This window comes from Pristiophorus japonicus, chromosome 8, assembly GCF_044704955.1.
Source record: "Pristiophorus japonicus isolate sPriJap1 chromosome 8, sPriJap1.hap1, whole genome shotgun sequence".
Taxonomy (NCBI): domain Eukaryota; kingdom Metazoa; phylum Chordata; class Chondrichthyes; family Pristiophoridae; genus Pristiophorus; species Pristiophorus japonicus.
Genome location: NC_091984.1, coordinates 41,011,433 through 41,027,588, shown reverse-complemented (window position 1 = coordinate 41,027,588; position 16,156 = coordinate 41,011,433). Strand labels below are relative to the sequence as shown.

Here is a 16,156-nt window from a genome sequence, read left to right as displayed (position 1 = left end):
AACGAACTGCCCTCCTTAGTGAATCGAATAAAGACTGAAAGCCTAGACAGAATTCAGATTCAAACAAAGGCACTCAGATGCTCTGTTCACAGCTTGCACAAAACAAATGGGGCCCCAAATTGGTCGACGTACCGCCCGCCTATCGCCCCAAAATGCGATTTTGGTCAAAAAACACTTACATACCGCTCAGCGGAATATTCATCATTGACATACCGCCGAGCGGTATGCACACCGTCCACCGTGCAGGACCGCCCGCATAACGCCCAAAAAGTCCGATTTTCATCGCATACCGCCGACATATAACCGGAGCTGCATGTCATCCTGGAAAAGGTGGTTTTACGTGATGTTAAGTGGGTGGGAATGGCGGAGTGCACGGAACCACCATTTTGGAAATCGGGAACTGTCAGCTAAAGCGGCACTTCTGTATTTCTGAGGTGAACAGTGACTTTACAGTGCAATTTAGAGTGGAAAAGGTATTTTTATTAGTATTGAGTAACTTATTTAGAAGGCATTTTTTTTTTCATTGAAAAATATTGTGGAGATTTCAAAAGAATGGGGCCTGTACTATCTCAGTCTGTATTGCTGACTACCTGTCTAATGGCAGAACCAGCTGTGAGAAGGTTTATAAATGAACACTTTGCTTGAATGTGGAGAGCTGTGTTTTGGGACCCTGTTGACTGTTACCCCAAAGGTTTGACACTGTACAAGAGTGCTTAAATTCAATTCAAACGTTAATGTAAAAATATCAAAAATATACATCAATTTTAAAACTTTGTAAAACTTATATAGTTGCAGCGCTGAGAATCCGGACCCCTCGGGATAGAGGCCGTTGCGGATTCCAAGCTTTTCCGGACTTTCAATAGTCTTTCTGATGTCATGAATCCGGAAACACCCAAGCTCAGGTTCAGGTATTTCCAGATTTTGGAATGCCAGAAAGGGGGGTGAGGGGGCTGCCGAGGAAGGGGGTCCGGGCCCCGCCGAGGAGAGGGGGTCCGGGCGCCGCCGAGGAGAGGGGGTCCGGGCCCCGCCGAGGAGAGGGGGTCCGGGCCCCGCCGAGGAGAGGGGGTCCGGGCCCCGCCGAGGAGAGGGGGTCCAGGCCCCGCCGAGGAGATGTTCGGGTGGCCCTGCCACAGAGGTGATGTTTGGACGGGCCGGCAGCGAGGTAAGGGCAGCAGTGGCGAACGGGGCTTTAACAAAACTTTTACAACTTTTAATAAACTATTGCAAATCAAACTCGAGTTATTCAATGAACAGTACAACAAAAGATCCTTTACTGTCCTCGACCATGACCGCGTGCTACACCACCCTTGACTATTCCCCCTTTCTTACTCCTGCCCTTCCCTTTCCCACTTCCCTGAGCCCGGACCTCCTTGTGGTGGCACCAAGCCGGCGTGCAGCACTGCACCCTGTGTGCTGTTGCTGTTGTTGGGGGTGAGACATTGCAGGCACAATGAATGGGGCCTCTGGAGAAGCTCGTGATGTGGAAGGCACGGCTTCAGGGCTGGAAGATGCTGCCAGCTCCCATCCTCAGGTGCTGTCGACCTGACTACTATGGCATGGGGGGATTCCGCGCCATGTCCCGATCCCGTCGATTGCCGCATGGCTTCGGCAGTCCGCTCCATCGCAATGATTGTACGCGACATATCCTCCGACTGCCATTCTGATAGAGCCGCAATGTTTCCGGCTATTGTAGCTATGACCTTGAGCAGCTCTCGACCCATGTCGACGCTGGCCTGTGACAAATGCACCATGTCCTGGTACACGCCTACACCAACAGACCTTTTCTGCACCAACCTCCGTCGCTGCGGCAAAGGCGCTGCAACACTGGGGGTGCCTTGCTGCGCACCGCTTGGTCCCGCAGAATCAGAGGAACCATGGGGGAATCCCCTGAACACAGACTCGGCGGTGGAGGATGTTCCAACTGGCCCACATGGAGCTGGTGTATCCTTCTCCGTCTCCACCCCCACCTCCACCAGCTCCAGGATCAGCAGCTCTTCGTCTTCCTCATCTCTGATAGTGGTGAAGTCGAGAGGGGGCTGGGTGATGCCAGAGGTGGAAGCAGTGGGTCTGTCGTCTGGTCTCTCTGTGTCGGTGTGGTCTGAATCGTCCAAGTCTGGAAGTGCAAAACAACATTTAAAAATGCTTGACACCAGGGGAGGGGTCAGGGTTACATGAGTACATACTACAATGACTTATAGCAGTCTTACTTAAATGTCCACCACTGCTGCAGTACTACATTACATATTGCAGACAAACAATACATATATGCCAGTGCCCAGTGCCCGGAAATCGGCCTGCAAGACCATCAGCAGGCCAGGGCCAATGGAGGGAGCAGCGTGTGGCGGCCCGGCCCGAAAATTGGCGTGGTCCCGGCCTGCAAGACCATCAGCAGGCCAGAGCCATTGGAGGGAGCAGCGTGCAGCGGCATACCACCGCAGGGAGCAGCGCGTGCTGCTGCAGGAGGGCGACGGCTACGAAGTCAGGTCGCTGATTGCAGTGCGGTCAGGCACAGCAGGAGGGGTGAAGGAGCAAGCGTTTGTAGATGAAAGTGACCAGGTCCAAGGAGAGGCATGAATCTGGGACCCAGAAGAGGCGAGGGCCCAGGAGCAGCAAGGGCCAGCCCACACTGCGATATGTCTGCATGCTTGGTTTGTGCAGCAGAGCTGGTCTCCAGTTAGTCTTGGGTAATCCTTGCCACTGGACCAAGACCTAGCTCTATCAAGCCCGTGTGGTGGCTGGTATGCAACAGCCACCACACGTTAAAAAAATCCACACACAGGCATCTTCCACCCTTCACGATGTAGTTCGGGATCTGGAATATTAGGTCCTTCATTGAAACACCTGTGAACTCATCCCTTTTTGGCATGGAAGCAAGTCATCCTCGCTTCAAGGGACTGCCTATGATGATATGCATTGCGTTACATGCCCTCAACATTGCAGTACATCACGAGGCCAATATTACGGTGCAATAAACTTACATCAGACCAACATTACAGTTACATTACATGGCATGATAGGACCACAACACAGACTAGGGGATTGTATTCAACTTACCATCCTGTGTGAGTGGGTCAGCTCTAATGCCGGTGATGGCACGGTTGCGATCCCCAACCAGGGACAGGGCACGGATCTCGATGTCAGTCAGAGCCTCCTGGGTTGTGTGTCCTCCCCCCGCACGCTGCTAATTGGCTGCTATTACAGATGTCTTTTTCTGCAGAAAGTAAAGTAAATTAAAGTAAAAATCTTCAATCCATTTAACATCGTACACACACACACACACACACACACACACACACACACGAGATCTCACACACACACGCACACAAAAAACACTTTGTTGATTCTCTTCCCAAAATAAAATCATTACTTACTCTTGCGACCCTCACTAGGACGTTCCACCTCTTATGGCACCTTCCCCGGTACATACCATGGTACTTTTGGAGGATACAGCCTCCCCGATCTCGTCCCATATCCTCTTGTACTCCTTTGGAGGGGGCTTTCCACGACCACCCTTCGTTAGCTCGGAGTACCTGTCAAACATGATTTCACTTTCACAAAACCATGCTGACTCTGCTTGATTGAATTATGTTTTTCCAAATGTCCCACTACTGCTTCCTTAATAAATGGATTTCAGCATTTTCCCAATGACAGATGTTAGGCTAACTTGTCTATAGTTTCCTGCTTTTTGTCTGCCTCCTTTTTTTTTTAAATAGGGGTGTTACATTTGCGATTTTCCAATCCGCTGGAACCGCCCCAGAATCCACGGAATTTTGGTAGATTACAACCAATGCATCCACTATCTCTGCAGCCACTTCTTTTAAGACCTTAGGATGTAAGCCATCAGGTCCCGGGGACTTGTCCACCTTTAGTCCCATTATTTTACTGAGTACTACTTCATTAGTGATAGTGATTCCCTCCCTATAGCCCCTTGATTATCCACTATTGGGATTTTTTAGTGGCTTCTACCGTGAAGGCCGATACAATATATTTGTTCAATGTCTCTGCCATTTCCCTGTTCTCCATTATTAATTCCCCTGTCTCATCCTCTAGGGGATCAACATTTACTTTAGCCACTCTTTTCCTTTTTATGTACCTGTAGAAATTCTTACTCTCTGTTTTAATATTCCGTGCTAGTTTACTTTCATAATCTATCTTCCCTCTCTATCATTTTTTGTGTCATTCTTTGCTGGCTTTTAAAAGTTTCCCAATCCTCTAGTGTTGATAGATATACTGCACATGTGGTACTCTGTGGCACTATCAGTGCTTATATCAAAGCTAGCCAACCTTTCAACCCATGTCCTAATAGGAACATGTCACACACTGTCAGTACAGCAGTCAGACTGTTGGGAGTCCAATCAGGAAATTCACACTCAAAAATGGTTCTGCAAATTAACACAAGTCTGAGTCAAATATTAAAGCTAAACCATTTAAAAATATTACACAATAATTTAGCACTACTTATCTCGGACTCAATGGCCAAAACATGCTACAACAAAAGCAAAATACTGTGGATGATGGAAATCTGAAATAACAGGAAATGCTGGAAATACTCAGCAAGCCAGGGAACATCGGTGGAGAGAGAAACAGAATCAACCTGAAACGTTAAGTCTGCAACGAGAGCCCACCACCCCCCCCCCCGCCCCCTCAAAACTTGGGCGCTCCAGTTACAGTCCCCTTTAGGCTGTAACATCACATGGGGATGCAGAGGCAGAAAAGGGGACAAGCTGCTCAAAGAAGGAAGCATGAGGAAAAAAGCAGAAGGAAGGAGGCAACCCAGACAGCCTCTTTCTGGCCACGATATCCGGGATCGTCTTTTGCGCCTGCGGTACTGGTGAACACAACCCCAATTCCCCTTTCAATATTTGTCCCTCTATTGCTGACCATCACAATGTCACCTTGGCCACAATGCTGAAAAAAAGCCACCACAAAGCAAACTTTCCAATCCAACTTTATCCATATATGCATCCAACATTACATCAAAAAATTAACTCATCACCCTTTTGCATTCTCTTACGGGGTGAGGTGAGGTTAGAAATCTGAGGTGTTTGGTTGAGATTGTTGGTCGATAATTGATTGTGTGGGTGGGGGTGGGGTCGTGCATTGAACAGTGCGAGCGCCTAGTGGTGCAGTTGGTAGGAGACGGCTTTTGAAGATGCATTCACTGACCATGACCACGCATCTGAGGTCATGAACTAGAGCCAGGTCCTGGGGTGACACTGCTGGCAGTGTTGGCCTTGGTAATCTGGTCCCACATCCTTCTTTCTGGAGGGACTCCTGGACTCTGTGGGTAGAGGACCCCTCTTCCAATGTTGACCCCCTGCACAAAGTTCTGCATCCAAGACCCGGGGTGGCCTTTCCCTGGCCTGTTGAATCAGTTATGTTAGTGCTGAAGCACCTTGAGCAATTTTGTGTGTAGAAGACAGTTCAGCTTTAAGAGCTGCAGACTGCCTAGTTCTGAAAGATTTTTTTTGTTGTTGCAGAAGGCCATTCAGCTTTAAGAGCTAGAGACTGCTTAAAAGCAGCAAGCTAGCTTTAAGTAAATCCAGCCTCGCTCCAGCATTATGAACACACCATGGGCCCCCTGCTGAGCGCAAAGCCTGTCAACAGCGCGTTCGTCGTTAGGCTGTGCGCTACAATCATGATAATTAGCAGGCAGTACCAAATTGATGTGCTGCCTGCGCTTTCTGAACGGGCATAGCTCGCATCACGCTGCCCATGCCCATTTTCGGGCCTAATCGAATTTCACCCCCATTGTATTCAGAGCATCTGTCTCAGTCTATGCCTTCCAGTGGAAATTTAAAATGTTACAACACCCAGCGCTACCTCTCCACCACCTCTCTCGATCCCTCTTCTGCCTCTGTATTGTCAGACTGTTTGTCCAACATCCTGCATGAGCTGAAATTCCTTCCAGTTATGTACTGGGAAGACCGAAGCCATCACCTTCAGGTCCCCACAACAAACTTTGTACCATTCCACCGATTCCATCCATCTCACCAGCCATTGACTCAGGCTGAACCAGACTGTTGTGTAACCTCAGCATCCTATTCGACCCTATATGCTCTCCGACACAAAGACCGCCCGTCTACTTCCACCTCCATTGCCTTATCCACATTTGCTCCTGCCCGCTAACCAATCTGCTGCTGAAACCCTCATCCATGCTTTTGTCACATCCAGACTCGTCTATTCCAATGCTCTGCTGGATGGTTTCCTACCCTCCATACACTTTAACCCTGCTGCACATTCTATATTGGCTTCTGGTTCTCCAATGCCTCCAAATTAACATTCTCTCCCTTATGCTTCACCCCTCCCTTTCTATGGAACTTCCTCCAGCCCTACATCTCACCTCCTCCACCACTTTTAGTGCACCCTCAATCCTTCATTTCACTATTGGCGGCCATGCCATCAGCCACCTACACCTCACGCTCTGGAATTCTCTCATCCAGTCCCCATATCTCCACCTACCTCATCTCCTTTAAGGCCAAGGATTTTGATCACCTCTTATTATGCCTATATGAAGCACCTTGGATATTTTACTATGTTAAAATGCTATATAAATGCAAGTTACTGTTGTAGAAATATCCGGTCTGTGCCGAGTTCACCGAGCTCAGCTGGAGGGGCATTGGGTTTCCTACAATTGGCTGCAATTCCCTGTGCTGGGGAGGCTGAGATAGGGAGAGAGAGAAAGAGAAAACTGCCAGGATCCTTGCTCCAAATGTCAATCAACATCCCCTACTGGAAGTACATGTGTGTGAACATTAGCGAGGAACAGGATTAGATTCAACTATGACAGTTCTATGGGTTAATAAGCAACAAACAATCACTTAAGACTGACACATGGATAGCCACTTGGTCAGTGTTGGCGAGGAACCAACCAACACACATGGAACCAAACAGCTTCAAGAGAGAAATGGAGGGTAGAAAATTAACATGGAAAACAAATTATCCTGCCAGCATATTATCTATTAAATACAAAGTTTTCAGCATCTTCTATGAGTAAAATTTTAAAAGCATCTACCATTGAAAATCCCTGCTCAAAGCAATCATTGTTCTGAGTTAATAGTACTAATTTCAGCTGCGCAAGATGTTAAGCCCAATCTGTAGCCATAGCAACACTCTACATATCATAAATGATACTGTCTCCACCACCAAGTAGTGAAAGGAACTGGGAACTGACAACAGTCTCACAGAATGCTGAATATTAAATTCTGAACACTGTAACCATGTTTTAAGTTAATAAATTTCCACCAGAACTGCTGGACCATTAGAGCCAAATCAGAGCACCCAATCTCTGGAGTTACCAAAGCAGTTGGCTGATTTAATTCCAATCAGGGCATCCTGCAAAGTGTTAGAGCATCTAGACCATCCAATCCCAATTAAAGCATCCCTTGAACTTGTTTTCATGCAAAGAATTAGAAACATGTACCAGTAAAGTCCAAGTAATATGCATCTTCACAGACAAATACGACTGCAACACATTCTAAAGGTGTGACTGGTAGACACAGCATCGATCCTAAACAACTGCAATAATATTGTTTCCAACTCTGTTCACAGTTTTATCCTGTGGGCTACCGGCCATCATTTCTGCTTTACATAAAGCCAACAGGACTGATTATCACTACAACACTTCCACTTCTCCAGATTTAGCAAATGGACTATTTAGAATCTAAAAAGGAAGCAGAATTTACCAAAAGCTCAGGAACAGATTTCCTCAATGCATTCACTAGGGAGTACAACTGCCAGCATTTTTCCTACTCTAAAATTGATTTCAAAAGCAAACAAAATAGGCAGCATCATAATCTAGCTGCATTGAATAAAGGCGGTTTCTATCAGTGGTGGCACAGAGACAAAATGCAGATATGTTACAGTGGTCCGATGTCACTGCAACAATGCACAGTGACTGAGAGGGGAATTTTTATTTCCTGATGAGCTGGGAATAGGCTGGGAGGGTGGGGAGTGTCCAATAACACACGGGAAACCGGAAATCTGGGAGATTTAACTCCACAGTGTGTGTCTTCTGTCAGCGACAGGTTCCCCACTTAGAAGCTAAGTTTGTGTCATCACCAACATCTTGTTCCGCCAGAGGGACAAATACAAGGTATTGTGGTAACACCCTCGCTCCAAACACTGGCACCTGCTCGACTATGTCATCGTCCAAGCCAGGGATCGCAAGGTTGAGCGCATCACCCACGCCATGACAGGAGCGGACCACCGCCTAATCCGATCCATCATTGACATCAACATAGCCTCAAAGCGAAGGGGGCAGCAGAAGCAGTGCTGCAAAAAAGTCAATGCCGGGGCACTTAAGGACCCAGCTAAGAGGGCCCTATACAGTCAGCGTTTCACAGCTAAGCTGGCGTGCCTTGATGACCCCGGGATGCAGAATGCCCACAATGCTTGGTCTGCTCTCCAGGCCTCCATAACCAGTGCCTGCAAAGAGACACTCGGTTACTCAACCAGGAAACACCAGGGCTGGTTTGATGAGAATGATCAGGAGATCCAAGAGCTTATAGATCGCAAGCGCAGGGCATTTCGGATCCTTAAACAGCAACCCAACTCGGGAGCAGCAAAGCAGCATTACAGTCGGCTCAAGGCTGAGGTCCAACAAAAAACCCGGGACCTAAAAAACAGAGGTGGTGGATGGAGAAAGCACAGGAAATACAGCAACGGCCAACAGCCATGATGTGTGAGGATTCTTCATCACAGTCAAGGCCACATACAATCCAAACACCCAAGGCCACACCCGACCGCTGGCCAAGAATGGGGAAACACTCATCGAGGCAGTCAGGGTCTGTTGGAAGGAGCACTTCGAAGACCTCCTCAATCGAGACTCTGCCTTTGACTCGAGTGTTTTCGACTCTATTCCGCAGCATGCCACCACCTCAGTAAGATCCCAACACTGCACGAGGTAGAAAAAGCCATAAGACAGCTTAAAAACAAGGCTACAGCAGGTGGAATCCCTGCTGAGGCACTGAAGTATGGCGGAGAGGCACTGCTGGCGCGAATACATGATCTCATCTCTCTCATCTCAAGTGAGGAGAGCATGCCGGGAGATCTCAGAGACACAGTGATCGTGATCATCTTTAAAAAAGGGGACAAGTCCGACTGTGGCAACTACAGAGGAATCTCCCTGCTATTAGCCACTGGGAAAGTCGTCACTAGAGTCCTCCTCAACCGTCTTCTTCCTGTGGCCGAGGAGCTCCTCCCGGAGTCACAGTGGGGATTTCGACCGGATTTTTGCAGCGCAACAGCTGCAGAAAAAATGCAGGGAACAGTGCCAAGCCTTATATATACATGGCCTTCTTCGACCTTACAAAGGCCTTTGACACTGTCAACCGCAAGGATCTATGGAGCGTCCTCCTCCGTTTCAGATGTCCCCAATAGTACATCACCATCCTCCGCCTGCTCCACGACGACATGCAGCCCGTTATCCTTACCAATGGATCCATCACAGATCCAATCCACGTCCGGACCAGGGTCAAGCAGGGCTGTGCCATCGCCCCAACCCTCTTCTCAAGCTTCCTCGCCGCCATGCTCCACCTCAGACGACAAGTTCCCTGCTGGAGTGGAACTAAACTACACAACTAGTGGGAACTTGTTCAACCTTCGCTGTCTCCAGGCCAGATCCAAGACCACTCCAACCTCTGTCATTGAGCTACAGTGCGCGGACGACGCCTGCGTCTGCGCACACACAGAGGCTGAACTCCAGGACATAGTCGACGTATTTACTGAGGCGTATGAAAGCATGGGCCTTACACTAATCATCAGTAAGACAAAGGTCCTCCACCAGCCTGTCCTCACCGCACAGCACTGTCCCCCAGTTATCAAGATCCACGGCGTGGCCCTGGACACCGTGGACCACTTGCCATATCTCGGGAGCCTCCTATCAACAAGAGCAGGCATTGACGACGAGATCCAACACTGCCTCCAGTGTACCAGTGCAGCCTTCGGCCACCTGAGAAAAAGAGTGTTTGCAGACCAGGCCCTCAAAACTGCCACCAAGCTCATGGTCTACAGGGTTGTAGTAATACCTGCCCTCCTGTATGGCTCAGAGACATGGACCATGTACAGTAGACACCTCAAGTCGCTGGAGAAATACCACCAATGATATCTCCGCAAGATCCTACAAATGCCCTGGGAGGACAGACTCACCAGCATGCAGCAATCAAGCGCAGGCAGCGGAAAGAGTGTGCGGCAAACCAATCCCACCCAGCCCTTCCGTCAATGACGATCTGTCTCACCTGTGACAGAGACTGGTTCTCGTACTGGACTGCACAGCCACCTAAGAACTCATGTTCAGAGTGGAAGCAAGTCTTCCTCGATTCCGAGGGACTGCCTATGATGATGATGACTTAGAAGTTAGCCTGATTGACAGGCTTGGCTTACAGTCGGGCGGGGAACACTGCGGAGGAGGCTGCATGACAGGTAGGTGTGATCCCCCAACCCCGGGGGGCAGTGTGAGGGTCCGATCCGGGGGGGTTAGGGTTCTAATCCGGCTGGGGAGAAAGCACTCTTGCGCCTCCAAGAGCACAAGGAATGATCCCCGCAGCTGGCCGCGCGCGGGAAATCCGGCCGACCGCAGCAAAATCTGCAAAGCAGTTAAACCTGAGGCTTCCAGCCTTATTTAAAATGCCAACCCACCTCCTGGCTGCCTTCCCCTTGTCCTGCCTCAGTAAAACCCAGAAATGGGAGGGTTGGAGTCGGCTTCCTGACACACTTCAATTTTTTGCCAATTTAACCCTCCACCTGCACCCACTCCAACCCCCTCACCCATTTTAAAACTACCCCCTGAGTTTCTCAAACATGTTTTCCTTTTCATAAAACCATGTTGACTCTGCTTCAAAGTAACATGGTGCCTCATATATATGTGGACTTGTATTTACTCTGTACAGTCACCAGAGGGCTCATCCCCTGAAGTCCCAAGGGATCCCATAATCCCTTGGGAGCACAGGTATTTAAGGAGGCTTCACAGGTTGGAGAGGCACTCTGGAGACCTGCAATAAAGGACTCAGGTCACACTTTACTTTGAGGTCAGTGTTCAGTCTGGCTCTTTTGCCATACATAACTGGCGACGAGATACAGATAGCGAACCCAAAGATGCAGAGAACAGTGGGCATCCTGGAGAAATTCTTGGAGGGAGATGATTAAGAATCTTTTGTGGAGTGACTTGACCAATAATTCGTGGCCAACGAGCTAGATGGGGAAGAGAACGTTGGGGGGCGATCCTCCTCACCGTCTGTGGGGCACCAATGTATGGCCTCATGAAGAATCTGCCCACTCCAGCGAAACCCACGGAGAAATCGTACAACAATTTGTGCACACTGGTCCGAGAGCATTTGAACCTGAAGGAATGCGTTCTGATGGCGAGGTACCGGTTCTACACCTACAAAAGGTCTGAAGGCCAGGAAGTGGCGAGTTATGTTGCCGAGCTAAGACGCCTTGCAGGACATTGCGAATTTGAAGGACATTTGGAGCACATGCTCAGAGACTTTTTCATACTTGGCACTGGCCACGAAACCATACTTCACAAACTTTTGATTGTAGAGACCCCAACCTTGCGTAAGGCCATAGCGATAGCCCAGGCGTTCATTGCCACCAGTGACAATACGAAGCAAATCTCTCAGCACACAAGTGTTGCTACAAGTACTGTGAACAAAGTGATGTTTTCGAATCGTAACGTACAGGGCAGGTCACACATACCTGCAGCTGCACATCTGCAGATGTCTCAGAGTCCACCATCAAGGGCGATGAATGCAAGGCCATTAACACCTTGTTGGCGCTGCGGGGGTGATCATCGTTTCCATTCATGCCGATTCAAAGGGTACATTTGCAAGGGCTGTGGAACAATGGGACACCTCCAACAAGTGTGCAGGTGAACTGAAAATCCTGTTAAACCTACAAACCACCACATTGCAGAGGAGAGATCCACAGAACCTTAGATCGAGGAGGCAGAGGTACATGGGGTGCACACATTCACCATGAATTGTCCCCCGATAATGCTGAATGTTTAACTAAATGGACTCCTGGCGTCAATGGAGCAGGACATGGACGCGAGCCAGTCCATCATGGGGCAAAAAGACTTTCGAAAGACTGGGGTGCAACAAGGCCTCAAGGCCAGTCTTGATTCCAGCTCGCACGAAACTAAGAGCTTACACAAAAGAACTGTTTCCTGTAATCGGCAGTGCTACCGTAAAGGTCTCCTACGATGGAGCGGTGCACAAGTTACCACTCTGGGTGGTACCGGGCGATGGTCCCACGCTGCTCGGCAGGAGCTGGCTGGGAAAGATACGCTGGAACTGGGATGACGTCCAAGCGCTATTGCCCGCTGATGACACTCCGTGTGCCCAGGTCTTAAACAAATTTCCTTCGCTATTCGAACCAGGGAGCAAAAAGTGCAGATCCACCTAATTACAAGGCAAGAGCAGTACCGTACATGATGAGAGAAAGGGTAGAGATCGAGCTAGACCGGCTGCAAAGAGAGGGCATCATTTCACCGATCGAGTTCAACGAGTGGGCCAGTCCTATCGTCCCAGCTCTCAAGGGAGCTGGCACCGTCAGAATCTGTGGCGATTACAAAGTAACTATCATTTCTCCCTGCAGAAACAACACCTACAACCAAGGCCGACGACCTCTTTGCAACGCTGGCGGGAGGAAAGACGTTCACGAAGCTGGATCTGACTTCAGCCTACATAAAGCAAGAAATGGAAGAATCATCGAAAGCCCTCACCTGCATCAACATGCACAAAGGTCTTTTTTTTTTTAAATAACAGATGCCCGTTTAGAATCCAATCAGCGGCGGATATTCCAGACAAACATGGAAAGCTTACTGAAGTCAGTCCCCCACACCGTGGTCTTCCAGGACAACATCTTGGTCACAGGTCGGAACACAGTCGAGCATCTGCAGAACCTGGATGAGGTTCTTAGTCGACTCAACCGTGTGGGACTAAGGTTAAAACGCTCAAAGTGCATTTTCCTGACGCCTGAAGTGGAGTTCCTGGGAAGGAGGATTGCGGCAGACGGCATCAGGCCCACCAACGCGAAGACTGAGGCAAATGAGAACCTTCCGAGGCCACAGAACGTGACGGAGCTGCGGTCATTTCTGGGACTCCTGAACTACTTTGGTAACTTCTTACCGGGTCTCAGCACACTGCTAGAACCACTGCATGTCTTACTACGAAAAGCGGATGAAGGGGTTTGGGGCAAAAGCCAAGAAAATGTCTTTGTAAAAGCGAGAAAATTGTTATGCTCAAACAAATTGTTTGTATTGTATGATCCATGTAAGCGTTTGTTACTAGTATGTGATGAGTCGTCATATGGCGTCGGGTGTGTATTGCAACAAGCTAATGATTTCGGGAAACTGCAACCAGTTGCTTAAGCATCCAGGAATCTGTCTAAGGCCGAGAGAGCCTACAGCATGATTGAGAAAGAAGCGTTAGCGTGTGTCTATGGGGTAAAGAAAATGCATCAATGCCTGTTTGGGCTAAAATTCGAATTGGAAACTGACCATAAGCCACTTATATCCCTGTTTTCCGAGAGTAAAGGGATAAATACCAACGCACTGGCCCGCATCCAGAGATGGGTGCTCACGTTGTCTGCATACAACTACGCCATCCGCCACAGAAAACTGCGCCGATGCTCAGTAGGCTGCCATAGCCCACCACGGGGGTGGAAATGGCGCAGCCCGCAGATCTAGCCATGGTCATGGAAGCATTTTAGAGTGAGCAATCACCCATCATTGCCCGGCAGATCAAAACCTGGACAAGCCAGGATCCCTTATTATCCCTAGTCAAAAGCTGTGTGCTTCACGGGAGCTGGTCCAGTGTCCCAATGGAAATGCAAGAAGAGATAAAGCCGTTCCAGCGGTGCAAAGATGAAATGTCTATACAGGCAGATTGCCTTCTGGGAGGCAATCGAGTAGTGGTCCCCAAGAAGGGCAGAGACACCTTCATCAATGAGCTCCACAGTACCCACCCAGGCATCGTAATGATGAAAGCGATAGCCAGATCCCACGTGTGATGGCCCGGTATCAATGCGGACTTAGAGTCCTGCGTTCACAGATGTAATACATGCTCGCAGTTAAGCAATGCACCCAGGGAGGCGCCGCTAAGTTTATGGTCTTAGCCCTCCAAACCGTGGTCTAGGGTACACGTCGACTATGCAGGCCCATTCTTGGGTAAAATGTTCTTTGTAGTTGTAGACGCGTATTCCCAGTGGATTGAATGTGAGATAATGTCGGCTAGCACGTCCGCTACTGAAAGCATGCGAGCCATGTTTGCCATTCACGGCTTACCCGATGTCCTGGTGAGCGACAACGTGCCATGTTTTACCAGTGCTGAGTTCAAAGAATTCATGACCCGTAACGGGATCAAACATGTCACATCTGCCCCGTTTAAACCAGCGTCCAATGGTCAGGCAGAGAGAGCAGTGCAAACCATCAAGCAAGGCTTGAAGAGGGTAACTGAAGACTCACTGCAGACTCACCTATCCAGAGTCCTGCTTAGCTACCGCACGAGACCCCACTCGCTCACTGAGATCCCACCTGCTGAACTGCTCATGAAAAGAGCATTGAAGACAAGGCTCTCGCGAGTTCAGCCTGATCTTCATGAACAGGTAGAGAGCAGGCGGCTTCAACAAAGTACATACCATGATAGCGCAAATGTGTCACGCGAGATTCAAATCAATGATCCTGTATTTGTATTGAATTATGGACAAGGTCCCAAGTGGCTTCCCGGCACTGTCGTAGCCAAAGAGGGGAGCAGGGTGTTTTGGATCAAACTTTCAAATGGACTCATTCACCGGAAACACTTGGACCAAATCAAACTCAATTCACAGACTATCCTGAGCAACCCACCTTGGACCCCATCTTTTTTGATCCCCCAACATGAAGCAGAACCGATCATCCACAGCAGCCCATCAGGGCCCAACACACCAGGAAGCCCAGCAAGGCCAGCTGCACAGTAGCCCAGCGAGGGCCCAACAAATGATTCAACAATACCACCTTTCACACCGAGACGATCAACCAGGGCAAGGAGGGTCCCAGATCGACTCACATTGTAAATAGTTACGCTATTGACTTTGGCGGGGGAGTGTTGTTATATATGTAAACTTGTATTTACTCTGTACAGCCATCAGAGGGCTCATCCCCTGGAGTTCAAAGGGATCCCATAATCCCTTGGGAGCACAGGTATTTAAGGAGGCCTCACAGGTTGGAGAGGCACTCTGGAGACCTGCATTGAGAGAGTAAGGTCACACTTTATTTTGAGCTCTCAGTGTTCAGTTCTCCATACATAACACTTATGTAAACACCTGGAGTAGGCCTCAAGCCCCTAACAAGAACCGACAGGCCCCACTTTTGCACTGAGTGGGTCAATAGCATCGCTACCGCCAAACCGAACCGTGTCAGGAAAAGAAAATCTGCGCCAGCAAAACTCAGCAACTGCCCATTTTTACCAATTTTCTTCTCCTTCTCTTCACATGTAACTCATGCGCCGAACAAATAAATCTCCACAACTCTTTCCTCAAAATTATTATAAGTTAATACTTAAACCAACCCGCGATATTCTTACACATTGTTATTAAAACATTCTACAGATTTATGCGATATTACTTAAAGCAACACAGCTTCCTGCGTTGGCAGCAACTTCTGGTTTATTGGCAGCAGTCACTCTCTTTAAGCATCAGCACAGTCATCGTGGCATCTGTGATTAATTCTATTACATCATCACCACAAAAGCACTTCCTGGCTCAGAAGATGTAGCATCCCCACAGTGGGTGCTTGAGAGGCTTAAGGAAGAAATAGCGGGACATCTAGATAGGAATAGTGCAATCAAGCAGACGCAGCATGGATTCATGAAGGGGAAATCATGTTTAACTAATTTACTGGAATTCTTTGAGGATATAACGAGCATGGTGGATAGAGGTGTACCGATGGATGTGGTATATTTAGGTGTTCAAAAGGCATTCGATAAGGTGCCACACAAAAGGTTACTGCAGAAGATAAGGGTACGCGGAGTCAGAGGAAATGTATTAGCATTGATAGAGAATTGGCTGGCGAACAGAAAGCAGAGTCGGGATAAATGGGTCCTTTTCGGGTTGGAAATCGGTGGTTAGTGGTGTGTCACAGGGATCGGTGCTGGGACCACAACTGTTTACAATATAC

At 48.8% G+C, this 16,156-nt stretch overlaps 1 protein-coding gene across 12 annotated transcripts in view; it reads right to left on the bottom strand.

Annotated features, from left to right (window-relative positions):
- Positions 1 to 16,156, bottom strand: part of st3gal3a (ST3 beta-galactoside alpha-2,3-sialyltransferase 3a) — a 739,645-nt gene that overhangs the window by 688,114 nt on the left and 35,375 nt on the right. For 10 of the 12 annotated variants that reach the window (XM_070886703.1, XM_070886710.1, XM_070886704.1 and 7 more), the window contains exons 3-4: positions 3,055 to 3,211; positions 1,900 to 2,113 (exon numbers count right to left, since the gene is read on the bottom strand). The exons of 1 other annotated variant lie outside the window; for it this stretch is intronic. The gene's annotated coding sequence lies outside the window, so the exon portion shown is untranslated. Of the gene's footprint in view, positions 1 to 1,899; positions 2,114 to 3,054; positions 3,212 to 3,371; positions 3,526 to 16,156 lie in introns of those variants that run through there. One more of the 12 variants, XM_070886700.1, reaches the window with a different exon arrangement.